The 18,832-nt window shown below is 41.5% G+C and overlaps 1 long non-coding RNA gene and 1 other non-coding gene across 45 annotated transcripts in view; both read left to right on the top strand.

Annotated features, from left to right (window-relative positions):
* Positions 1–18,832, top strand: part of LOC129145311 (uncharacterized) — a 116,447-nt gene that overhangs the window by 16,615 nt on the left and 81,000 nt on the right. For 43 of the 44 annotated variants that reach the window (XR_008550732.1, XR_008550728.1, XR_008550726.1 and 40 more), the window contains 2 exons: positions 855–929; positions 11,636–11,746. This is a non-coding gene — a long non-coding RNA (uncharacterized LOC129145311). Of the gene's footprint in view, positions 1–854; positions 930–11,635; positions 11,747–15,225; positions 16,421–18,832 lie in introns of those variants that run through there. The other variant, XR_008550742.1, reaches the window with a different exon arrangement.
* LOC119239637 (small nucleolar RNA SNORD113/SNORD114 family) lies at positions 16,307–16,378 on the top strand. Its single transcript, XR_005123916.1, has one exon. It is a non-coding gene; the product is annotated as a small nucleolar RNA SNORD113/SNORD114 family (small nucleolar RNA).

Below are 18,832 nucleotides of genomic sequence, written 5' to 3'. Positions count from 1 at the left end.
TGCTGGTGAGGAACATACAGGCAGATGTGACCCACTGTCAATACACACAAAGTAGGTTCACAGCTACACACTGTCCCTCTCATTTGAGGTCCCAGTTTTAAGTCTGGAGCATGCTCTTCGTACAGTGAAGGCGTGAGGTCACAGAGGTCAGGAAGAACCCAGGAGCACATTTAAAGCTTCTGCTTGGACACGGTTGAAGTCACAGCCGTCGTGCTCCTTGGGCGAGACAAGTGGCCAAACTCACCAGAGGATTTTCTTCCCACAGAGGGTAGAGGAGGGAGACATCCCAGCATCCATAAAACCAAGCTTCAGTTCAAAGTCCAGAGCCTGAAAGTGCATTTCAGTTTAGATGTGATTCTTCTTCTTTCAAAGACATATAAACTAAAGAGACAGGTCATCTCCCCACATGGGAAATACACATGTTGGAACCTCCTCTGCCTGTAAGCAGAGGAAGTGGGGAGGACAGAGTGTCTGCCTCACTGCAGCTCTCGAACCCTGCTGGGCAGGAGACAGACCCCACCATCGCTGGAGGGGGTCAGAGGGTGGGTGAAGGCAGATGCTGGCCGTGGTCATCATTCTTTTCCATTTTTTTCTTCATCATTCTTATTCTTATGTTAGGACATCAACTCAATAGTGCTTATTCAAATAATGACTGAGAATTATTAATTGATTAAGTCAATAAAAAATGGATCATTGCCCATGGGTCAGCAGGGTAAGGAACACTAGCCATGGCCATGCTGAGAACGTGGCCCAAGCCAAAGCTCGGGTTTAATCCAGTATTTCACTACTAAATTCATTTTAAAAGTTTGGATACAATACTTTCCACTCTTTCACACCTGATTTCTGTTCTACAGAATGAGTGCATAGAGCTGACTGACCAGTCTAGTGAGGAAGGACTTCCCCCATGGGTAAGGAGCGTGGAGAATGACGTAAGTGACACTTGGCCTTCTGGCTCTTGGTTGGGTGGTTTGCTTGCAGAGATGACGGCCATACTTTCAGGAAAGAAATAGCTTCACACATTCGTACTATCGCAATGATGAGAGAATGACCAGAACCAAGGGTCATGATTTATCCAATTCAACACAACTTCATTGCATGAAAAAGATATCAAGGACACTTTATCTACATCATTTGCATTTTAATATTCCGTATTAATTTTATACCTCTGTTGACTTAAACATACCCCCCATAAAGATCCATGCTGCTAGCTGGGTGTGAGGTCAGCACCTGCGGAGATGGACAGCTGTGACCAGTGTTCCATTGTGAGGGAGAGTAGTGAGCTCATGCCGAATCCTGTGTCCTGTTTGAGACACAAGCAAATTTAAAGAAAGGGGCTAAGAACAGGCCAGTGAGGACAGCAGAGTGAGGACAGGTTTATGCATGTGGATCCATGCAAAGAAGATCTCATCCCAGCTCTGGGAATGGAGCCTGTGTTAGGGCAAGGTGCACTTCAGAGTCTTAATCTTGAACTTCTCAGGCTTGGGGTATTGATTATTTGTTATTATAATGTTACTACCATTGGCATGTAATAGCACTGGCTATTAGAAATTCAATACAAGTTAACCAGTGAATAAATTATTAAACAAGTATACAAATGAATAAAAAAATAATAAAAGGGCCAGTGTGGAGCAATGGTGAGTGTGATCTGTACAACAAAGCACCATTATTGGTACATTATGAAGCCCCACATTTCTTTATTTTATTTTTAGAGATTTTTTATTTATGCATACAAGAACTGGGGCATAGGCCATAGGTGGTGGGGTGAGAATATTCACCAGAGATGGAGTGGGGAACAGAACAGGCAGAATGACTGAAATACACTGCTGAGGGAAACAGCGGATGAATCAGGAGAGGTCTGCTGTGTCATGTGGGTTGCTCCCTGGCCGGGGATTGAACTCATGCTGCAGTGGCTGCGGATAGCTTCATTGGTTGCATCTTAATCACTTGCAACACCAGGAAGACCCAGCCCTGCAGTTCTTTAATAAAAAAAGCACTGATGTCCTTTTCTAAAAGAGGAAAGATGTTACATAAATACCAACATTGAAGCATACTCATTGAGGTTATGTCAGATGACGAGAATCAGGAATTTATTTATTTAGTTTATTCTTTGATCTTTCTTTGAAATCCAGGCTATTCATTGTAAGGGAATGAATAAGTTATGTCATAGTCAGATCAAAAGTGTTACCCTAGTGATGAACGTAAGTTATAAAGCAAAAGTTAGGGTGAATTCAGCCTTCATTGCTACATCCATATAAAGAACATAAAGCCAGGGCCTCCCCAGTGGCGCAGCGGTTGAGCACTGGGTTGCAAAGCTGCCAGCCGCCTCTGCAGCGCCGGTTCGATCCCCGGCTGCTCCCCAGCCACTGCAGGAGGGTCCCACATGGCGCGCAGACCTCTCCTGCCGCCCGCTGCTCCCTCAGCAGTGTACTTCGGTCCTTCTGCCTGCTCTGCTCCCCGCTCTGGCTCTGGTGAATTCTCTCACCCTCCCGCACTTCTGACTGTACCCAGTGCTTGTATAAATAAATAAATAAATCTTTAAAAAAAAAAAGAATATAAAGCCACCCTTGTTCTTTAAAATTCACAGGTAAATTCATACTATACGGTTTTAGCCAGGCTGCTAATGTATTTGCTCTTATTATGAACTTCTAAAAGATAGGTATAGGAATAAATTAATCCGTGATTAATCAAATTAAATAACAGATAAGCAGATAGATAAATACAGAAAGTGCATCATGAGTGAACATTTGTGAAATGTGCCACAAAACAAAATTTTTAGATTCATCCCATTTTGTATATGTGAGGTCCATTTAGCAAAGATAAGAGAAGATATTTCAGTTAACAGTTGTATAGTACTTCATTTTTTGCCACAATCATTTCCACAATCCACCACTGATTAAGATGTAGAGTTTTTCATCGTTTTCTTTACTATTTTTCAATTAGTGAAGCACCATTGTTTTACATTCTCATTAACATTTTTGACAATACAGGATTCTCCCCACAGGCGTGGTCCCTGTGGCTCTCTCCATCAAAGCACCCCAGCCCTCCATCACAGTCTGTTGTGCTGTCCCTCACCCCATTTTTAACCTGTTGAGAGGAAAAAAAACACAAGGAAAAATAGAAAGCAATGAAATAAAATGAGACCTTCCTGGGTTTTCATTCTTACATTTAAAAATTTTAGAAACTCAAGAAAGTCTAAAGAAAGAGGCAGCCTGGCCAAGATGGACTTGGGCTTTTGCACAAGGACTATCGGTTGGTAGAGGTGTGCAGAGGTGAGGTCGACTGCAGAGAGAGATGGAGGGTTAGTGTTGGCAGAAATTAGCCCAAAACCAGTGGTCAGTAACGCCTCTTAGATTATCTGGATCTGTTGTGATTCGTGCTCCAGGTTAAGTAACTATTAGTCAATCAGTGAATGAATCAATAAGCAAATATTTAAATGAATCAAGTTCCAAGCCTAGACCAATAGTGAGTGCACTGGGTGTCAGAACCAAGCATTTTTTTTTTCTAAAGATTTATTTATACAAGCACTGGTTATAGTCAGAAGCACGGGAGAGTGAGAGAATTCACCAGAGCCAGAGCCAAGGAGCAGAACAGGCAGAAAGACCGAAGTACACTTCTGAGGGGAGCAGCGGGCGTCAGGAGAGGTCTGTGTACCATGTGGGACCCTTGCCCGGCAGGTGGGGATCAAACCGGCGCTGCAGAGGCTGCAGGCAGCTTCACAACCCAGCACTCAACCGCTTCGCCACCGGGGAGGCCTGCAAGCATTTTTTTTTTTTAAGATTTATTTATTTATGCACACTAGAGCTGGGGTACAGGCCTGAGGTGTGGTAGGTGAGAGGTTTCACCAGAGACAGAGTGGGGAACAGAACAGGCAGATTGACAGAAATACACTGCTGAGGGGAGCAGCGGGTGAGCGAGGAGAGGTCTGCTGCACTATGTGGGTTGCTCCCTGGCTGACCGGGGGATTGAACTTGTGCTGCAGTGGCTACGGACAGCTTCATAGGTTGCATGTTAACCCCTTGCACCACCAGGGAGGCCCCTGAACCAAACATTTTAATCCAACCTTGTAACTCAAGGTTTATCAATAAAAACGAACCTAATTACAGTCACGGTGAGACTTGAACTGTAGCTGGAGTTGGGGCTATAGGCATCTCTCTCTTTGCTCTGGAAGATCTTAGGCAGGCATCCTTTTATTAGTGACTCAGCGCAAGAGTAAAGAAAGAAAACAAGTAAGCCAAAACATACCCGTGCATCAAGAGAAAGAGGGCTGGGGAAGACACCGTGAGACTGCAGAAGGAGAGGTGTCACCAGACACTTCTGAGAGCTGAGGTCCAGCAAGTGGAGAGTGGGGGGCTGTGCCTTGTTGGTTAGGAATGTTTGGGCACAGGTACGCAAGTGCCAACGTCACGTCCAGGTTGATTGTTAATTTCAGTAAGAAAAGGGAAAAAGGAGAATTGATAATCTATTACAGAACTGCCCAGAGACAGAGGGCTGAGCATGGGCCGGTGTTAAGAACACTCATGTGACTAAGTTAGTTATTCTCTTTGCTGTTTTTGTAAAACACATTTAGAGATGTCAGTGTGGGTATTGCGTTCATGGCAGATGGTAGCGTTAAGGTCTCGTCCTGGGTATGTGGGTGTGTGGATATTGATTAGACGCTAAGTGAATGCAAGAAGGGGCTGTTTAAAAAAGAGGGCTACCGTGGGCCAGTGAGGATGACATGCCACTAAAGAAGCTAATTATTAATCTCCTTTTTGACGTCCATAAAGAGCACGAAGCTACCCGTAATAGCATTTTAGATCATTTTACATTTGCTTTGGAAAAATGAACATATAAGCAAGTTATTTCTTGAATAAATAAAAATGAAAAAAACTCATAAGGAAGTGTGAAAAGTCCATTATTGGTGAGAATGTCAAGACCCAAGGACATAAAGTTGCTTAATTCTAATTAAAGAAAATCCATAAAAAAGATAATCTGAATTTTCACCAATGAGGATCGGGTTTAATAAACAGAATTTGGAACAGGCATAGTTCTTAATTCCCCTGCTAGGGTGTAGATTCAGCAGTTGTCATCATATGACATACATTAATAATTAAAGAAGCCAATAAATAAAAAGAGAGCCATTCCTGGGCTAATAATGGGAATGTGATGAAAACTGGGACTTAACAATAAACCTGGCAAGGTGGACCTCAGGTCTGTTAAATAATGTAGGTCTACACTGCTTTTGCAGTTCTCTGTAGTCTGCCTTTTACTCCACAGTGTCCATAAGCGCAGTCTGATTTCATCATTATCCAGTGATGAAGACCTGGGCTGTCTGGCCTATGGATAAGGAGCAAAGATGAGTAGCAGAGTTTGCATTCCTATTTGGGGGGTGGGGGCTATTCTTGTCTTGCAATAGTTTCAAAGGGATGGGCTAGCTCCCACAAACACCAACAAGTCCAGAGAACACCGCCTGTCACTGCTGGGACGAGGCGTGACCATGCGTGAGGTTAACCCACTTCAGCACAGTCAAGGCACATGTAAAACAAAGTTGGTGGGTTTATGTGGTTTCCAGGGTTTCTTCACAATCACTCCATTTGGGCGGCACCTGCAAGGGGCTTCTTCGCTGGTCTTTACCTGCGCAGCTAAGTCGTTGAGAAGCCGCACCTGGGAGGGGATTGTCGGCTCTATTTGTGGAATGAGACGGTTGATTCATTGGCCTATTTTTAAAATATGAAGAGTTTAATGAACTGTGAGCAAGGAGCAAGCAGTGGCACACATGGGATGGATACGAAACAAGTTTATTGATTAATCCATCTGTGCAACACTGAGGTCCAATTAAAAAGAGATCTCATTTAATAGCTCTGTGGGATATAAGCCTATAAACTGCTCTCTGCAATTTTCAAAGATCTTATTCTTGGGTTTTTGTGATTCACGAGAATTTTTATCAGTGATGTCAAGAATGAAATCATCAATAAAGACCCATAAACAACAAGCAATGTATAAATAAATAAATGAAAAATGGTTGAGCTTGGATTAATGATCAAGAATTTCTTTTCCTTTCATTTATATTTTACATCATTGTTCATTTTTAAACAACGTTTGCTTTTCCCCCTCCTCAGGTGTAGTCCCCGTAGAGTTTCCTTCCCTAGTGCACCTGTGCACTAACACTACAGCCCCCTGTGCTCCTCCCTCCCTTCCTCTGATCCCTCTCCCCTCTCCTCCCCTGCAGGATGTCTCTGGTTTATAATTGTCTGTTTGTTTTTGTTTTGTTGTGTTGTATTTTGTATTGTTATTATTTTTTCCCCTGATGTCTTATTGGGTTCCCCTATATTCCTCCTATAAGTGAAATCATCCAATATTTTTCTTTTTCCCTCTGACTTATTTCACTGAGCATAATTCCTAGCTCCATCCAGTTTGCTGCAAATGGCATGAGTTTATCTTTTTTGATTGCTGAATAGTATTCCATTGTGTATATAGACCACATCTTCTTGATCCAGTCATATATTCTTGGTCATTTGGGTTGTTTCCAGGTTTTACCTATAGTAAATAGTGCTGCAATATATATAGGGGTACAGGTGTTCTTTTGAATCAATGTTTTTTGTGTCCTTTGGGTAGATCCCTAGGAGTGGAATTGCTGGGTCATATAGTAGCTCCATTTTCAGTAGACCGAGGAACCTCCACACAGCTTTCTATGGTGGCTAGACTAGTCTGCATCCCACCAGTAATGCAGGAGAGTTCGGGGGGTGGAGGGGAAACACAAAGAATTTCCTTTTTAAATTGTACTTTTTTTTTAAATTGAGGTAATGGGTAATGCTGGTTTGCAACACTGTGTAGGATTTCGGGGTCTAGGTGCACCCCTCTTCAGCTTATGTGACCATACCACCCCCACCCCCAAGGCCCTCATCGCCTCTCCTCCTACCGAGTTCTCTTGGGCCCCCTCCCCACTGTGCTTCTTGTACCCCCCTGTGGCGGGGTGGTTAGAAAGACCTAGTTATTCTCCCTAAGGGAATAGGGTTCAGAGTAGAAACTTAGCCAGTTGGGTTTCTGGTTCTTGAGACTTCGTGGCTCCTGGGTAGGCACTGCTTTAAGTAAATTAATGAATGCATGATAAATAAGTGTGCATGTAAATGCAGACCAAGAAAGTCACACATGGATAACTGATGAGAAGTGTGTAATGAAACATGTATCATCATAAGATCCCGTTTAACACCGAGGCCCACGATGGCACACAGGGAGCGCTGGTGCCCCCTCTGGAGCATGTAGGGCACATGGCGGCCAGGCAGGCTGCATCTGGGCAGATGCACATGCAGGCTGCCCAGATGCATATGTTGACATTGAGGTTGGGGGAAGTTTCTGGTTGTTGTTTTAATTAATAAGCGGAGTGGGGGCAATGGACTGTGTAGAGATCACTGATTTGGTGGTAGGTGGGGGCTGCTAATGTACATCTGAAGAGGCGTGAACCTATAATCCTGAATCATGCAGAGTGTTGTGAATCCATATTAACTCAACAAATATAATTTAATTACAAAGAACCCGACACAGAGAGGAGGAACAGTGTTTACGTAAATCATCACATAACTGTCTAATTGGAAGGAAGCGAGCGCGAGGTGGTGTTGAGAGTGTGCTGTGCGACACCAGTGGTGATTAATCTAATTGTTCACGGAGTTTTATTTTAAAAACTAACATAAAGCAGTAGTCAGGGTTTTCTGTGGATAATGAGCATGTGGGCTGTTATGTGGTCTGTAGAATGCCTGGTAATTACACATTGTCTTAAGTTATTGTGTAAATATGATCATACCTGAAGCAATTACTTTAAAGCAGACAAATTGTGGGCAATAAAGACGTGTGCTGTGACTGGCCCCGCTCTACCTATTAGGAGTGTGTGCAGAGAATAGAATCTACCACCTTCCTGCTTAGCTCAGGTGTGCAGAGCTACACAGATAATACTGGTGTTTCATGCAATGGTACTTCAGTTGGAGAACTTATTATATACTTATATATTTAATTTTGTATTTAAAATATATCACAGTGTATAATGTGTTAGTTTTATTTTGTGTATTTTATATATTTATTATATATGCAATACATACTTTTAGAAACATAGATGAGCCAATTGTTCTATCAGTAATTTAAAAAAAATGAAAGAAGTTTTAAAGACATAAAGTAAGATAAAGCTAGGATTATTGGGGAGAATGTGCCATATTAGATTTTAAATCAGTTTAGTCCTGCACAAGTAGATTTCTGGAAAAACAGTTATTGGGCTGTTAAATGAGAGTGTGCGCACACAGCCACGCACCTTCTTCTTGAGTTTGGAGCTGGATTCAGTGATCTTTGCTGAATTTGCTGAAAATTAAAAATAAACCGATAAATAAAAGTAGTGTGTTTCTACACTAGTAACGAGAATTTGCTGTGATCCAGCTTCATGATTGATCTGGCAGTGCACAGCTCATGTCCATTCAAAACCTGCTAACACAGGCTGTTCAGAATGGACTTTTTATTTAGAGCATGAACATAACGCGGCCAACTTGGTTGCCCCTAATGGTGAAGCCCTGGTTGCGCCTCTGCGGGCGGGAGCCCGGATGCCCGGAGAACTATTCTCAGGCTGTTGTTCTCAGTGTAGGGAGTTTGCTTAGGGACCTCTAGGGAATTATTTTAAAAAATTGGCTAGATATGTGAACTAGCTCAGAGAATAGAATAGCACGCATAACCAAGCATGGGAACATGGCATAACCCAAGATTTGTTATAAGCCAAATCATTTCAGGGCCTCCTAATGTCCCATATAGTCCACTTCCAGAGCACCTGTAGACGCCCCTTCCCTACACAGGTGAGGCTGCCCACTTGTAGAGGGTATAGAACCAGGGAAGGTAGAAGTTATGAGCGTCCCAGTCATGAGGGAGGGTGGTGATCCACCCTACCCAGCTGACCCTCCTCACGATACGGACAAACCAAGAGACAGCAAAACCCTTCGCAGGGATACTGCGTGGCTTGACCTCTGCTATGGATTGATCGGTTTGTGCTGCTCAGAGGAGCATTGAAAACAAGCCTCTGGCTAATTGTTCTGCAGAGCAAGTGCAGACAGACTTGTTTAGTGTCAATCATTCAAATCTTGTTCTTGGCCTTTGGGGCGGATGGCTATTGATTGCCCTGTCATTTATGCATGTAGAATGATGCAAGACAAGGATATGAATGAGGAAGACAAAAGGCCCTGAGTCAGGATCCCGGCGTGTCTGATTTAAGGAGATTGATTAAAATCTTTAACTCTGAGTTGGTGATTCAATCTAGCTGTTCCTCTCCAGTAACGGCGCTCATGGCACTGAGGGGATGTTCAGATCTTGTTTCAGGGATTTGTGTTCCTTGGGTGTGGATTTTTATTTTTATTTTTTAAAGATTTATTTATTTATTTATACAAGCACTGGGTACAGTCAGAAGCGCGGGAGGGTGAAAGAATTCACCAGAAGCAGAGCGGGGAACAGAACAGGCAGACTGACGAAATACACTGTTGAGGGGAGCAGCAGGCATGGCAGGAGAGGTCTGCGCCATGTGGGACCCTCACCGGCAGCCAGGTATCGAACTGGCGCTGCAGAGGCTGTGCGCAGCTTCGCAGCCCAGCGCCCAACTGCTGCGCCACCATGGGAGGCCCCGGGTGTGGATTTTTAATTTGTAAATGAAATAATGCATGAACATAAAGAAATCAAGTTTGACTCTTTCAGTAGGAAGCTGAGAGACACTATGCCCAAGATTGACTATTCTATTGGGGTTTGATGGGGGGGGGGTCACTGCTTGTTCACTTTATTAATAAAAAGGCAAAGTGTTTGCATAAATAAATAATAAATACTAATTAGCTAAGGTTAATTGTGGGCCAATGATGGGAAGGTGTCCCAGGATAATAGTTATGATTCATTTAAGACAGTTATTGCTAATGTATGATACATGATAGTATACTCCAAGTTCTTGTCCAGTGAGTTATAATGATAATAGTGACATATTGTAATTAGGAAACATTCTAAATGAATGAATAGATCATTCATTTAAAAGATGCAAACGCCATACCAGTGAGGAAGCTTGTTATGAAATCAAGTTCATGATTGTCTCGTTTTACTCAAATGATACCCATATTTTTAGAAAGTCTAGGTCTTTCTCATTTTGTACAATGTTTGAATAGACATATGCACAGTATAACATTTTGATTCTGGGTTGTTGCTTATTTTACCATTTTGTTTTTTTTTAATATAATGGACAACTGTGAACTTATTCCATGAATAACTGCATGAGTGAATGGAGGAGTGAATTCCTAGAGTCAAGCATGGGTCATTCTTAGGCATATGCCCTGATACATGGATTTAAGTTGATCTCATCTGTGTAAGAAAGTTCCACCAGAGAGGACCATCTTGATGTTGCCCATGTAAAGTAGACATATTTATAGCAGTCATAGTTCTTACTTAGAGATTAAGTGATAGATTCAAGACTATGCTTAAATTAAAATTAAATAGTTTAGTAAATAAAAAGTGGTGATATTCTTGGGCCAGTGAAATGAAGCAAAGTTTATGTCTCCTCTAGAACCCTACAATTAGTATCCTTTAGACATACCGTAATTTATTATTCTTGGCTATTTTTTAAAGCCTGATTTTTACCTCGCCTCAGAAATTAACATATCATAGCTGATTTAATAATATCTGATAATGTAGATTTTTGACTGGTAACTCTGCTTAATAAGTGTAAAGACTGAGGAGTCAAAGTTTAAGTTCTTAGTTAAGGAAATGTGTTCATGGGTGTTCACAGAACTATTTCAGAGTAATAATTAGCTGCATAAAATTATACAATTATAAAATGCCCTATATTATACTACTAATGATGACAATAGGTCCTGAGCCATAGGTAATGATAATTAATTTAATTGTACACAACTGATGATTCCTACAAAAAGATGGAAGGTGTTTTATACATTGTCAGAGATGTTTGTTATTTCTCTTTCCTATTTATATGACGTTGGTTTCAACATTTCTTCCCTCAAAAGGTCTTTCATTGATATTGACATATTGTTATAAGAGAGTGTAGGAATAAGTCTATATGTAGATTGATTATTTAAAATAAGTACAACCTAGGGCCAAGGAAGAACACGTGTTATGAACCAAAGATAATCATCACTCCTTCTTATACCCAAATGTTGTCCAGATAAAGAAATAGGACTCCCAGTTCCTCCTGCTTTGGGTCAGGTACACATAGGAATTTCCATGGAAAAGTTCTTTAGAAAAATGGGTAGATAATTTATCTCATGCTGAATTATATATGTGAATAAAGTAAATGAATCGTTAGAGATATAAATCAGAAAAATTCATGCATAGTTGGTGAAAATATGCCATAAAACAAAGATCTACATTTATCCAATTTTGCACAAGTGAGGTCCATTAAAAGCAATCACTGAGCTGTTAAATTTATGAAGAGGGCATGTGTAGGCAGATATTTATGATAGATAATGGTATTATCTTGGGTTGATGCTCATTACATTATTTAAAATAAAAATTAAGTAAGTCAATAAATAAGAAATGCCATTCTTGGGCAATGATGAGATTATGAAATGACCTGAGCTTGTTATTAATACTGCAAGACTGATTTCCATTAAAAAATGTCTAACTCTGGCTCTCTGTCTTTCTTTAGAAAGTCTGCATTTTACTTCACCAAGTGAATGTATCACAGCTGATTTAATCATTTTCTAATGCAAAAGATCATGACTTTTGTACACTCTGGGTAAGGAGAGGAGAGATTGATGTAAGTAATAGTTACAGTTTATGTTCTTGGGTTGGGAGGTTGGTTTGTGGCTGTTATTTGAGTTTATCAAAGTAATAGATGGATACTAGATACTAGATATTAATATCGTAATAAATAAAACCAATAACACCAGTACAGAATTGGAGTTGGGATTTATGATTAATCTGATTCAGTGCTACTAAATAATCTACTAAAATGGTGCAAAGTGGTGGTGTATTCATTTTCAAATTATATTTTATTTTTCATTGTAATTCATTTAAGTGTATTAAGTGCATTGACAAAGATTTGGGCTAGTAATTCCTTGTGAGAGGGGCATGCAGGAAGGAAGATGGGCAGTATTGTTGTTCTAATTGTGGAGTAAGATGATGGGTCCTTGGTATTCACTGCTCCATCTTCAAAAATGTCCAAGCATGGACCTTTTTGATATGAAACAAAGATCTTTATATGAAACAAGGATCATTATTAATTTGCATATGCAAAAGCATATATCTATATTTATATATAATACAGATGGCAAAAAAACAGCCTTGTCTATTAGTAATGTGGGAAATGGGCTATCGATAGCGACGATTAGTATTCAAGGATGCTCTTGGGATTTTTGATTTTTGAATAGTATCTAGTAGCTATTCATGGATGGTATTATTGTTAGTGAATCAATAAATAAGGGAATAAGCAATGTATACATAAAGGAATAAAAAGATGGCTAGTATGAACCAGTGGTGATTAATCTAAGGGGCAGGAATCAAAGATATGTATTAACTTCTGTAACTCGGAGGTCCATTAAGAAAAGGAAATCTAGTTGTTTCTCTGTGGGGGAGGGTATCACAGCAGAGGAGTCAAACATCTGTCTCTGAATAGTCTGCAGATTTGCTCTAAAACCTTTGAGGGGCACTGTAATACGAAGGCCACTGTGAGTGGTGACCCAGTATGTGTCTCTCCAGCGATAAAATGACTCTTATTGGTTATGTTATCTCCCAAAGACTGAGTTTCATGACATAAATAGGTCAAGTCTTTTTGACTGTTTTCCATACCAGATCTACCCAGTTCCCTACAAGTGTGTGTTGTGCCTTTGCGTCGGTGTTGGGTGGCTGGTTGTTGGTCTTATGTAGAAAAGGAACAAATCCTTTACTTGAATGATAATTGTTCAAACCTTGCCTGATGTAAGGAAGGCCAAGCATGGAGTAATGTTGAGAATATGGCAGTAGGTAAGATGAAACCTGTGCTTTCAAGTGACTGCTTTTTTTTAATGAAGGACTCTCTAAATGAGCTGACAGGCAGGTGCTAGTGTTAGTAGTTTTGTCGATGACTTCAGTCAGTGCTTTCCTTCACTCCAGTGTGCTGTCAAAAGTGAATGAAGGAATTCATATTTCAATAATTTTAAGACAGCCAATCGTTAAAAACTGGGTCAGTGCAAAGCAGGTATCTTGATACAAAGATGGTGACTGTGCCGGTTTTATAGATGAAGGAAAGCGGATATGGGCTTAGCCTATTGGAGCCAGCAGTTGCATAAAATGGTACTTCAATTCTGAATGATGTGTGGATGTTACTTTTTCCTCAAAAGATGAATTGATGACTAAATTATTCTTTTTGTAATTAAGAGAAAAACATGAATGAGTGAAATAAATGCATGATTTATGCCCCATGGCGCATTCAGCAATGCTGGAATATGGGCTCTTAAAAAAGATGAATGGTGCTGGAGCTCTGTGGTCAGGGAGCGTAGGGGTGGGCAGTAGAACTAGTTTCATTTATCACTCTTGTGTTCGGTGATGGATTTAACAGCGCTCACGACATTGATTAAAAATTAAGTAGTAAAGGGCCTCCCTGGTGGCGCAAGGGGTTAAGCACTGCACTATGAAGTAATCTGCAGCTTCTGCAGCCTCTGCAGCACCAGTTCGATCCCCGGCCGGCCAGGGAGCAACACACGTGATGCAGCAGACCTCTCCTGACTCGCCCGCTGCTCCCCTCAGCAGTGTATTTCCGTCAATCTGCCTGTTCTGTTCCCCACTCTGTCTCTGGTGAATCCTCTCACCCCCCACATCTCTGGCCTGTACCCCGGCTCTTCTATGCATAAATAAATCTTTAAATAAAAAAAAATTAAGTAGTAAATAAGTCAATACATAAAGTATAGCGTTAGTCTCGAGTCAATGGTTATTGGGATGTGATAGGAACCAAGATTTAGGATTAATCTAGCATCTCACAACTCCAGTTCATTAAGAAAAGACAAGTGGATCCTTTCTTTACAAAATGTGCATTTTACGTCACAGAATGAAAACAATATAGCTGATTTCATTATTCAATAGTGATAAAATTTTAGTTTTTACCTTTGTGGGTGAGGGCCCTCAATATTGTGGAGGTCAATAGTCAGAATTCATCTTTAGTTTAGGTGGTTTGTTCATCACAAAATTATGTCACAGGAATAAATGACTAATTGTTTAAATAAAATCAAAGGATGTTATGCAGGGACCGGCAATTAAAATTGCTTTTTATTTTTTTTAAGTATTTATTTTTATTTATTTATGCATACAAGAACTGGGGTACAGGGCCTCCCCTGGTGGTACAGTGGTTGAGTGCTGGGCTGCTAAGCTGCCCCCAGCCTCTGCAGCACCGGTTTGATCCCTGGCCACTGGCGAGGGTCCCACATGGCACGCAGACCTCTCCTGCCATGCTTCTGCTCCCCTCAGCAGTGTATTTCATCAGTCTGCCTGTTCTGCTCCCTGTTCTGGCTCTGGTGAATTCTCTCATCCTCCCGTGCTTCTGGCTGTACCCAGTGCTTGTATAAATAAATAAAAAAAACTTAAAAAAAAAAGAACTGGGGTACAGGCCAGAGGTGTGGTGGGTAAGAGGACTCACCAGAGACAGAGTGGGGAGCAGAACAGGCAGACTGACTGAAATAAACTGCCGAGGGGAGCAGCAGGGAGACAGGAGATTTTATATACTTGAAAAATACACTTTTCAGGGCCTCCCCTGGTGGTGCAGCGGTTGAGCGCTGGACTGCGAGGCTGCCCACAGCCTTGGCAGCGCTGGTTCGTTCCCCAGCTGCCGGCGAGGGTCCCACAAAAAAAAAATACACTTTTCATTTAATCTAATTCAGTGTATTGGATTAATTTTAGGTCTATTAAAAGTGCTGGAGGGCTTTTATTCATTTTTAGAGTATATTCAATATTTTATTTTGTATCATGATTAATTTAACATTCCTTCCATGATTGAGGCCTAAGCCATTAACTCTTTTTTTTTAATATTTATTTATTTACTTATACAAGCACTGGGTACAGTCAGAAGCGCGGGAGGGTGAGAGAATTCACCAGAGCGAGAGCGGGGAGCAGAGCAGGCAGAAGGACCGAAGTACACTGCTGAGGGGAGCAGCGGGTGGCAGGAGAGGTCTGCACGCCATGTGGGACCCTCGCCTGTGGCCAGGGATTGAACCGGCGCTGCAGAGGCTGGGGGCAGCTTCGCAGCCCATCGCTCAACCACTGCGCCACCAGGGGAGGCCCTAAGCCATTAACTCTTGGAGGGGGTTGCGGACCAGAAGAAGGAAGAGACGGTCCATGTCCTCACTGTGAGACTTGATGGCTGTTCACTATACTGTATTAGCTATCTAGTGCTGTGTACAAATTACTCTACAAAGTAGTGATTTAAAACAGCCATTAACATTTGTTATCTGTCACAATTTCTCTGGGCCAGGGGTGCAGCAGAACCTTAGTGGCCAGCTTAGGTGTTGGTTGTAGCCAGACTAGCTGATGAAGTTGTGTCATCTGGAAGCCTGGCTGTCGCTGGAGGGTGTGCATATGCAGCTCCATCCCATGACTGGGAAGTCGGTGTTGAATGTTGTCCCCTCCTGTGTGAGCTTCTCCTCAGGACTGCTTGAGTGTCCTTACAACATGGTGGCTGACTTCTCCCAGAGCACACATTTCAAGAGAGAAAAAGGGGGAATCTCAATATCCTATAGCCTAGATTCAGAAATCATCCATGTTGTCACTTCCATGGTGTTTCTGGCCAGGTCTGCTGCATGGGAGAGCCTGAAAGGCTGTACGTACCAGGAGTCACAAATCATTGTAACCAGCTTGGAGGTACTGTGTGTTATCTTTGAGACATGGACAGGTTAGTTACATACATGGACAAAGTACAAATATGGAATTGATATGAAGCTAGAAAGTTGATCATCTATGTATAATGCCAAGTTTCATTCTAAATAAGTATGTACTCTCTCAGTTGAATGGAGCTACTAAGTGAGTCAATAAGCAAAGATGTGAGCCTCCCCTGGTGGCGCAGGCAGTTGAGTGCTGAGCTGCGAAGCTGCCCACAGCTTCTGCAGTGCTTGTTCGATCCCCGGCCGCTGGGCGAGGGTACCACATGGCGTGCAGACCTCTCCTGCTGCGCCTGCTGCTCCCCTAAGCAGTGTGTTTCATCAGTCTGCCTGTTCTGTTCCCCGCTCTGGCTCTGGTGAATTCTCTCACCCCCCTGCACTTCTGACTGTACCCAGTGCTTGTATAAATAAATAAATAAATAAATCTTTAAAAAAAATAAGCAAAGATGTGGTCGAATGAATGAAAGTGCCAAGTCTGGACCAATGATGAGTGTTCTGGGGTCTCTGAATCAATGGTTTTGATTAAACCCTGTGACTCTGAGGTCAGAGGGCTAGTTAATGCCATGCTACCACTAGTGCCCTACTCAGTGGTAAGTTCATTCACTAATGGAAAATGAACTTACAATAGAAGTTAATAATATCAGTATTTTGTTGTTAAGCCATTGAGGTGCATAGGTGTAAATTCAGTTACTCTAAATGAATTAACGAATGAATAAATAAATAAGTAAAGACAAGGAAAGCTGTATGTGGCCTAATTATGATCCAGTGGAATGTCTTTACTATTATTAATACATTTCTGAAGCACTCAGTTCTAACATAATTTGATTCAGTCTGATACCAATTTGGGTAAGGAGCATGTGGAGATAAGTACCTAGAAATCAATGTTACTCCTCTGCGCTGAAAACAAATCTGATCTAGTTGGTAATGTTCAGAGTAATGAGCACATGAACAGCTGTTGACATCATTCAGACTTCCAGTCCAGTTTGTTCATTCATGGATATTGATGATATAATAAATGACTGATGAATATATTAATCTCTCAACCAGTGATTTTGAGGAGGGCCAGACCTTTGAGGCAGGACAGCACTTAGTGCTTGGGCAGTTGTGTAAATTGCAGGATAACTAGTGATGTCACTGGCTTCTCCTTGCTAGGTGCCAATCTGGATCCCCCTCTCCTAGCTGAGGTGATCAAAAATGTACCTAGACATTGACAACACAACCCCATTGGCAACCCCTGGGATAAGGCCAGGGTCCGGTGGGGCATGACTGTGAAGGAATGTGGATGGTCTGTCCTGTTGTTCATGCCCAATACTCAAGGCAAGGCAAAAAGCAAACCAGGTTCTTTCACTTTAGGTCAAGTTCACATCTGCAGTTGCCATTTGGATTGTTGATAGGTGGATTGTATTGGGTTTTCTCTGAAAAAGTCAATAGGTATTCAAATTATTCATATGTACAAACAAATGAATAGATCAACAAATGAACAATTCTGAAGTATGTGGAGTAGGGTCTAGCTTTGTTTACTGGTGAAGATGTCACTGGGAAGTATTTAAATGTTTCCAGTTCTGCACAATTGGCATCCATAATTAGGAAAAACACTTTAGATTCTTACCTACCATGTGGGTAGAGAGTACATACAGGGTGCTTATAATTATCACTTCTTACTCTTGTGTTCAGTGTTAGGTAAGTTCAGTGTTAGCTAAGTCAGTATGTAATGGGCTGGTCATTGGTTCACTGATTAAAATTGGCATGAATCAGTGTTTACGATTAATCTAATATGGGTCTGTTAATATCCCTTTAGATATTTAAACATAGACTGTTACATATATAGTTTTAAATTCTGTGCTTTCACTCCACACAATGGGGTACACCACACATGACTTAATTGTTCTCATTGGTGAAAATCTTGGCTGTCATTTCTGTGGATAGAAAGTATTGAAACATTTAAGTAATCATCAAAGCTCACGTTCTTGACTTGGTGGGTTTGTTTCATGGGTTTTATTATTTCAGAGAATAAAAAAGGGGAAGACAAAGGGGTCCTTGATTGAACCAATTATGAGAATATGTAATAGAGTAAAGAATAGGGCTATTACTATTTGGAAGTTCTGAGTTTCAGTAAAATAAGTAGCTCAAGGTTCTTGCACTTTTGGGTAAAGGGCATAGGAGACAGCTCTGTGTAATACGGCTGTTAATGGGTAGTGGATTTATTTATTTTTAACACTGCTTCCTTTTAGAAAAAGACTATGTTTAAGAGTAGTTTTAGGTTCATGGCCAACGGAGTGAAAGGTAGAGGGGATAGTGTCCCCTGTCCCCACAGCACAGCCTCCCCCACTGTCAGCAGTGCCCTGCCCAGTGCTGCATGGCACATTATCGCCCAGAAGCATAGATTCCACCAGGGTTCATCTTGGTTGTAAATCAATAACTTTTCACAAATGTATGATGACATGTGCCCACCCTTGTAGGGTCTTCCAGAACATGTCAGTCTGCTAATGATCCTCTGAGCTCCACCTGCTCACCTCTTAGCCCACTGACCTCTTGGCCACCATTGATCTTTTTTCTACCTGCATAGCTTAGTCTTTTCTAAAATGTCATGTAATTGGAATTCATACGTAGCCTTTTCCTATTGTCTTCTTTCACTAAATAATTTGCATTTCAGATTTTCCTGTATCTTCTCCTGGCTTGATCATTCATTTCTTCTTAGCACTTACACGATTCCGTTGTGTGGCCGTACCACAGCTCATTTATTCACTCACCTGTTGAAGGCTACCTTCATCACTTCCAGATTCAGCAGTTCTAGATAAAGCCACTGTAAACTCTCACATGCTGCTTATTATGTAGACCTAAGTCTTCACCTCCTTTGGGTAAATACAAGGAGTGCTATTATTAGGTCATATGGGGAGAAAAGCCTTCGTTTTGTAAGAAACTGCCAAACTGTCTTCCAAGGTGATGGTGCCATCTTTCATGCCCACCAACAGTGAACCAGAAGAATCATCACACGTTTCCCA

Source organism: Talpa occidentalis, unplaced genomic scaffold, assembly GCF_014898055.3.
Source record: "Talpa occidentalis isolate TD23 unplaced genomic scaffold, MPIMG_talOcc4v2.1 talOcc4.11, whole genome shotgun sequence".
NCBI classification, from domain to species: Eukaryota; Metazoa; Chordata; class Mammalia; order Eulipotyphla; family Talpidae; genus Talpa; species Talpa occidentalis.
This window is presented reverse-complemented; position numbering and strand designations above follow the sequence as displayed.